Source organism: Mustela putorius, unplaced genomic scaffold (genome assembly GCF_011764305.1).
Source record: "Mustela putorius furo isolate JIRA1106 unplaced genomic scaffold, ASM1176430v1.1 tig00003987_pilon_pilon_pilon, whole genome shotgun sequence".
NCBI classification, from domain to species: Eukaryota; Metazoa; Chordata; class Mammalia; order Carnivora; family Mustelidae; genus Mustela; species Mustela putorius.
This window is the reverse complement of record NW_025422126.1, coordinates 1,258,910-1,267,320: the sequence shown is the minus strand read 5'-3', so window position 1 is coordinate 1,267,320 and position 8,411 is coordinate 1,258,910.

Here is an 8,411-nt window from a genome sequence, read left to right as displayed (position 1 = left end):
ACTTTACTGAATTCCTGTATAAGTTCTAGCAGTTTTGGAGTGTATTCTTTTGGGTTTTCCACATATAGTATCATATCATCTGCGAAGAGTGATAATTTGACTTCTTCTTTGCCGATTTGGACGCCTTTAATTTCCTTTTGTTGTCTGATTGCTGAGGCTAGGACCTCTAGTACTATGTTGAATAGCAGTGGTGATAATGGACATCCCTGCCGTGTTCCTGACCTTAGCGGAAAAGCTTTCAGTTTTTCTCCATTGAGAATGATATTTGCGGTGGGTTTTTCATAGATGGCTTTGATGATATTGAGGTATGTGCCCTCTATCCCTACACTTTGAAGAGTTTCGATCAGGAAGGGATGCTGTACTTTGTCAAATGCTTTTTCAGCATCTATTGAGAGTATCATGTGGTTCTTGTTCTTTCTTTCATTGATGTGTTGTATCACATTGACTGATTTGCAGATGTTGAACCAACCTTGCAGCCCTGGAATAAATCCCACTTGGTCGTGGTGAATAATCCTTTTAATGTACTGTTGAATCCTATTGGCTAGTATTTTGGTGAGAATTTTCGCATCTGTATTCATCAAGGATATTGGTATATACCTCTCTTTTTGGATGGGATCCTTGTCTGGTTTTGGGATCAAGGTGATGCTGGCCTCATAAAATGAGTTTGGAAGTTTTCCTTCCATTTCTATTTTTTGGAACAGTTTCAGGAGAATAAGAATTAGTTCTTCTTTAAATGTTTGGTAGAATTCCCCCGGGAAGCCGTCTGGCCCTGGGCTTTTGTTTGTTTGGAGATTTTTAATGACTGTTTCAATCTCCTTACTGGTTATGGGTCTGTTCAGGCTTTCTATTTCTTCCTGGTTCAGTTGTGGTAGTTTATATGTTTCTAGGAATGCATCCATTTCTTCCAGATTGTCAAATTTATTGGCATAGAGTTGCTCATAGTATGTTCTTATAATAGTTTGTATTTCTTTGGTGTTTGTTGTGATCTCTCCTATTTCATTCATGATTTTATTTATTTGGGTCCTTTCTCTTTTCTTTTTGATAAGTCGGGCCAGGGGTTTATCAATTTTATTAATTCTTTCAAAGAACCAGCTCCTAGTTTCGTTGATTTGTTCTATTGTTTTTGGTTTCTATTTCATAGATTTCTGCTCTGATCTTTATGATTTCTCTTCTCCTGCTGGGCTTAGGGTTTCTTTCTTGTTCTTTCTCCAGCTCCTTTAGGTGTAGGGTTAGGTTGTGTACCTGAGACCTTTCTTGTTTCTTGAGAAAGGCGTGTACCGCTATATATTTTCCTCTCAGGACTGCCTTTGTTGTGTCCCACAGATTTTGAACCGTTGTATTTTCATTATCATTTGTTTCCATGATTTTTTTCAATTCTTCTTTAATTTCCCGGTTGACCCATTCATTCTTTAGAAGGTTGCTGTTTAGTCTCCATGTATTTGGGTTCTTTTCAAACTTCCTTTTGTGGTTGAGTTCTAGCTTTAGAGCATTGTGGTCTGAAAATATGCAGGGAATGATCCCAATCTTTTGATACCAGTTGAGTCCTGATTTAGGACTGAGGATGTGATCTATTCTGGAGAATGTTCCATGTGCACTAGAGAAGAATGTGTGTTCTGTTGCTTTGGGATGAAATGTTCTGAATGTATCTGTGATGTCCATCTGGTCCAGTGTGTCATTTAAGGCCTTTATTTCCTTGCTGATCTTTTGCTTGGATGATCTGTCTATTTCAGTGAGGGGAGTGTTAAAGTCCCCTACTATTATTGTATTACTGTTTATGTGTTTCTTTGATTTTGTTATTAATTGGTTTATATAGTTGGCTGCTCCCATGTTGGGGGCATAGATATTTAAAATTGTTTAATCTTCCTGTTGGACAGACCCTTTGAGTATGATATAGTGTCCTTCCTCATCTCTTATTATAGTCTTTGGCTTAAAATCTAATTGATCACATATAAGGATTGCCACTCCTGCTTTCTTCTGATATCCATTAGCATGGTAAATTCTTTTCCACCCCCTCACTTTAAATCTGGAGGTGTCTTTGGGCTTAAAATGAGTGTCTTGGAGGCAACATATAGATGGGTTTTGTTTTTTTATCCATCCGGATACCCTGTGTCTTTCGACAGGGGCATTTAGCCCATTCACATTCAGGGTAACTATTGAGAGATATGAATTTAGTGCCATTGTATTGCCTGTAAGGTGACTGTTACTGTATATGGTCTCTGTTCCTTTCTAATCTACCACTTGTAGGCTCTCTCTTTGCGTAGAGGACCTCTTTCAATATTTCCTGTAGGGCTGGTTTGGTGTTTGCAAATTCTTTCAGTTTTTGTTTGTCCTGGAAGCTTTTAATCTCTCCTTCTATTTTCAATGATAGCCTAGCTGGATATAGTATTTTTGGCTGCATGTTAGCCTAGCTGGATATAGTATTCTTGGCTGCATGTTTTTCTCATTTAGTGCTCTGAAAATATCATGCCAGCTCTTTCTGGCCTGCCAGGTCTCTGTGGATAAGTCAGCTGCCAATCTAATATTTTTACCATTATATGTTACAGACTTCTTTTCCTGGGCTGCTTTCAGGATTTTATCTTTGTCACCGAGACTTATAAATTTTACTGTTAGGTGACGGGGTGTGGGCCTATTCTTATTGATTTTGAGGGGTGTTCTCTGAACCTCCTGAATTTTGTTGCTCGTTCCCTTTGCCATATTGGGGAAATTCTCCCCAATAATTCTCTCCAGTATACCTTCTGCTCCCCTCTCTCTTTCTTCTTCTTCTGGAATCCCAATTATTCTAATGTTGTTTCATTTTATGGTGTCACTTATCTCTTGAATTCTCCCCTCGTGGTCCAGTAGCTGTTTGTCCCTCTTTTGCTCAGTTTCTTTATTCTCTGTCATTTGGTCTTCTATATCACTAATTCTTTCTTCTGCCTCATTTATCCTAGCAGTGAGAGCCTCCATTTTTGATTGCACCACATTAATAGCTTTTTTTATTTCAATTTGCTTAGATTTTAGTACTTTTATTTCTCCAGAAAGGGCTTTTATATCTCTCGAGAGGGTTTCTCTAATATCTTCCATGTCTTTTAAGCCCGGCTAGAACCTTGAGAATTGTCATTCTGAACTCTATATCTGACATATTACCAAGGTCTGCATTGATTAGGTCCCTAGCCTTCGGTACTGCCTCTTGTTCATTTTTTTGTGTTGAATTTTTCCGTCTTGTCATTTTGTCCAGATAAGAGTATATGAAGGATTAAGTAAAATACTAAAAGGGTGGCAACAACCCCAAGAAAATATGCTTTAACCAAATTAGAATAGATCCCAAATGTGAGGGGGGAGAAAGGGGATAAAAAGAGGTTCAAAAATGAAGAAAGAAAAAAAAAGAAAAAAGAAAAAGAAAAGAAAAGAATTAAAAAAAAAGAAAACAAGAAAAATATAAAAAAGAAAAAATATATATATATTGGATAAACTAGTTAAAAAACGTTAAAAAAGAAAAAGCTAAAAGTTAAAAAAAATATTTTACCAGAAGGCGAGAAAAAAAAACCAAAAATGAAAAAGAAAAAAATTAAATTAACTGCAAGACTAAAACAATCACAGGGAAAAAGCCATGAGTTCCGTGCTTGGCTTTCTCCTCCTCTGGAATTCTGCTGCTCTCCTTGGTATTGAAACCGCACTCCTTGGTAGGTGAACTTGGTCTTGGCTGGATTTCTTGTTGATCTTCTTTGGGAGGGGCCTGTTGTAGTGATTCTCAAGTGTCTTTGCCGCAGGCAGAATTATACCGCCCTTACCAGGGGCCCGGGTGAGTAATCCACTTGGGTTTGCTTTCAGAAGCTTTTGTTCCCTGAGCGCTTTCCGTAGAGTTCCAGAGGACGGGAATACAAATGGCGGCCTCCTGGTCTCTGGCCCCGAGGAGCCGAGAGCCCAGGGCCCCACTCCTCAGTGTGCCCTCAGAGAACAGCGCCCAGTTACTCCCGTCTGCCTGACCTCCGGCCGCGCTCGGAGCTCACCGAGCCTGCGACCGGTTCAAGGTCACCCCGAGCTGTGAGCTTACTGCTGGCTCTGTCTCTGTAGCCGGCTTTCCTGTTCCAATACCCGCAAGCTCTGCGACACTCAGACACCCCCGATACTTCTGTGACCCTGCAGGACCTGAGGCCACGCTAACCCCGCGTGGGCTTCGCTCCACTTTAGCCTCTGGAGCGATGTCCCTCAGCGGAACAGACTTTTAAATGTCCTGATTTTGTGCGCCGTTGCTCCCCGCTTGCCGGGAGCTGGCCCCTCCCCCTGGGGTATCTTCCCGTCGCTTTGGATTCACTTCTCTGCTGGTCCTACCTTTCAGAAAGTGGTTGTTTTTCTGTTTCCAGAATTGCTGTTCTTCTTCTCTTCTATGGCGATGGATTTTCAGGTGTTTGCAATCTTTAGATAAACTAATCTAGCTGATCTCTGGCTAGCTGAAGTAGTCTCAGCCTGCTACTTCTCCGCCATCCTGACTCCTCTCCAAAAGCCTCCATTTTTAATCATATAAAACATACTAATCTTCTGCATCAAGAACTCTATGGCACAGGACCACACCAGCCAATCAGCTAAGTGATAACATTGGTTTTATTGCTTTATATCTGGTTTTAAATATAGATTTTATATTTATAGTGGTCTTATGTTCACAGCAAAATTGAGTGAAAGGAACACACATTTCCATATACCCATTGTTGTATGATTTTGAGGGAAGCAGATCACATAACAGAATCCCATTTTTATCCAGTGTAAAATAATAGTACTGAACTAATGTCACTTCCAGCTCTTATGGCACAAATCTAGGTTCATCCCCAGTTTAACTACTTAACAAGGCCCTCTCATTGGCTATATTGAAACCAAACATCTTTACTGACCCATCATATTCTGGATACAAACCAATATTTCATCTCGTGTTGCACTACCTCGTTTGTTCCAGACATTGAGGCAGAAAGCATTAGAGAATCTCAATAGGATTCTTTCCCCTGTATTCCCAAACTGTCATCCCCTGCTGCAGCCTGAGTGCCTGGGAGAAACCACACTGAACTGGCAGCACTGACAGGGTTACACACACTGTGCTGCATTTATCCTGGGGTTTCCTGTCTCAAAGGATTGGAGGAAGACTTATCTGATCCTTCTTGCTCTGAGAATTAGAATGGTCTCTAATGACAAGAGGTACTATTCTGCCAGGTATGTGAGGACTAGCGACAATGAAAGCAGGAGGTAAGAGGGAAACTCAGAGTGGGACCTGAGAGACAAAAGAGAGGAGAGTGGACACCCAGAGTGTGAGGAGGAGAACCAGGAGACTGTTCTGGAAGGAAGAGGTTCTCAGTTCATCACATAATTTTCACCAAAATACCTTCATTGTTCATGCTCATTCTTACAGCATTCAGGCCAGCCTCAGTCAGACTTTTCAGATTGGAATTGCTTGAGATCCCCTAGATCTTTATGGTAGGTGGTGTCTATGTCCCTGGGCAGGATGTGATGTTTACATGGGGTGACAATTTTTTTTTTTTCTGACATGACAGAATGGAGATTCCAGAGTGATTGAGATTGTATCAGATCACCTTCAAAGACTCCAAGAATCCCAAATATCAGTGCTTTTGATATGACATTAATTGTGACTCATAAATGTAAACCCCAAATTATAACTCCTTTCAGTCTTTGAGTTTGTAAACTAAGTCCTCAAACACCATCCTCCTCTTCTGAGGAATGGTAGAAGACATCACAAGGCCATGTGAATGAAGTTTACATTACAGGATCAGAAGTAGTAGGGCTTAGAGGACCCCTTTCAATATTTCCTGTAGAGCTGGTTTGGTATTTGCAAATTCTTTCCGTTTTTGTTTGTCCTGGAAGCTTTTAATCTCTCCTTCTATTTTCAATGATAGCCTGGCTGGATATAGTATTCTTGGCTGCATGTTTTTCTCATTTAGTGCTCTGAAAATATCATGCCAGCTCTTTCTGGCCTGCCAGGTCTCTGTGGATAAGTCAGCTGCCAATATAATATTTTTACCATTGTATGTTACAGACTTCTTTTCCCGGGCTGCTTTCAGGATTTTCTCTTTGTCACTGAGACTTGTAAATTTTGGGGGGCTTAAGTGGGTAGGAGAAGAATAAATGAAACAAGATGGGATTGGGAGGGAGACAAACCATAAGTGACTCTTAATCTCACAAAACAAACTGAGGGTTGCTGGGGGAGGGGGTTTGGGAGAAGGGGGTGGGATTATGGACATTGGGGAGGGTATGTGCTTTGGTGAGTGCTGTGAAGTGTGTAAACCTGGTGATTCACAGACCTGTACCCCTGGGGATAAAAATATATGTTTATAAAAAATAAAAAATTAATAAAAAAAAAAGAAGTAGTAGGAGTTGGGCAGTCAAAATGAAGCCATGTCAAAATACAAGGAGTTGTGGGATAATAGGCAAGGCAGATCGTAGTGAATACATGGAATATGGTGCATATTTGTTGTTGTGGCTACTTCAGAATACTAACATGGCTGCTCAGATTCCAAGCTCATGGTAGTCCCAAATCTCATTGCTTTTCTTCAAGAGACTTCCCATTTTATCCTGAAATGTATCTTTTTTTTTTCTCAAATTGGCAATGAATAGAATGAAAAGTATATAAGTAAAGCTATTAAAATTACCAGAAGAATTTGGGGGTAGAGTAAAAGAGCATGAAGCAGTTTGTACCTATGGCAATACTGAATTTTTCACTAGATGGCACAGAGATGAATCTGATATCTTTCACTTCACTCAGCTGACCTAGGTCACTTTTGTGAGTTGCCCACTCAGGGGTTTCCTCTCTGGCAGGATACTCCAGAGTCTCCTCATATCTTACTTTCTTCCATTACACTTCAAAGAATTATTGTTGTTGTCATTGTTGTCTTCATCATTATCACCATTATTTTATGTTCAAAATATTATGTCATTATGTTTTTTATATGTAAGGCTCTAGGCTAAGTATTTCACCCACAGGATCTCCTTTATTCTGAAGCACAATTCTGTCAAATTGTTTTTATCTACAATTCACAGATGAGGCTACTTTGCTACAGGAGAAAATCAGCAATTTGTCCCACTTAAAAAGTGAGGAAGCCTTGGAACCAGAATATTCCTGTTGTGGATAGGTTTGTGGAAGCAGAGAGAGAGTCTGAATAAAGGGAATGGTGGACAGTTGTTTCCTAAAACCTCAATAGAAAGTCATGGAGATGATAAAGCTGCTTCAGACTGGCCTCCAGCTCCGGTATCTTCCAGTTTTAAATTAAATTTCAAGTTCACCTTTTCGTGGCAGAAGGAGAGAGCCCCTATAAATTTGGAGAAATGGTCTGACTGACCAAGGAGTGAGGTAAAAAGAAGCCATATTTCTATGTTTGGATTAGGGATGAGATATTGGAAAATAATCAACATAAAAAAGATATAATACTGGAAAATCTGGGCATTGAAGGTAATGAGTTCAAGTGTAGAAAGGAAGAAAGTAAGGTGAAGGAGACAAGCCCAGGGCAAGAGAAGAAGGAATTGTGGTGGTAATAAGCCAGGCAGATTGAAGAAAATAGGACCATAGGCACCAGGTATACAATATGTGAGCAGTATTCAATTGTAATGTGAGTAGTCAGAGAGATTGAATCTATCTCTGACATTTGCTTATTTGCTTTCTAGATTATGGGTCTTCCATTTCCTAGAAAATTGTGATTATTTAAACTATTCCAGTCAAAATTGCTGAATTCAGTTTTTATCTGTGTGGAGCTAGAGAAGATTGAAAGAGATTTGAAGTTCCTAAAGGATGAAAGTAGACTTTACATGATAGGAAGAGAAAAGCATATATATATATATATATATATTTTTTTTTACAGCGGCAAGTAATCTGTCTCCTGGATTATAAATTCTCAATAGAGTATTTTGTTAAGCAGGAATTCTTGGCAAGTGATGGGAAAGTGAGATGTTGAGAGGTGGCTGATCTTTCTTGCTTCAGAGATGTTTTACTTGACCACAGAAATATAGGCATCTATTGTGGGGGAAATATATGTTCTCATTTGTTCTGAGTAGGAAATATTTCATTTCAAGATCAGGTGTTTTTCTGAACATTATCATTTCTTTTCCTAATCTTATTTTCTCTTTTTTTTGCTTTGAATCATGACTTACTACTCTGTCTTTCCTTATAGCACTTCTTTTTCTTTTTTTTTTTTCTTGTAGAAGGTGCCAGTTCTCTAAATGACTGATAAGATCTGAAATTCCATATTTAATTATTATATTTTTTAAATTCAAAATTATTTTAATTAAGTCTATTTTAACCCATACTTAGCTTCTGGCAATGTTAGTCTAAGACCAGGCCTATTCCTTCAATTTATAACTGGCATATGTTAGTAAGACCTGCTTATGTTCACAAGTACTGCTGACCCATACTTGCCCAAATCTTGTAAAGGTACCTGCAT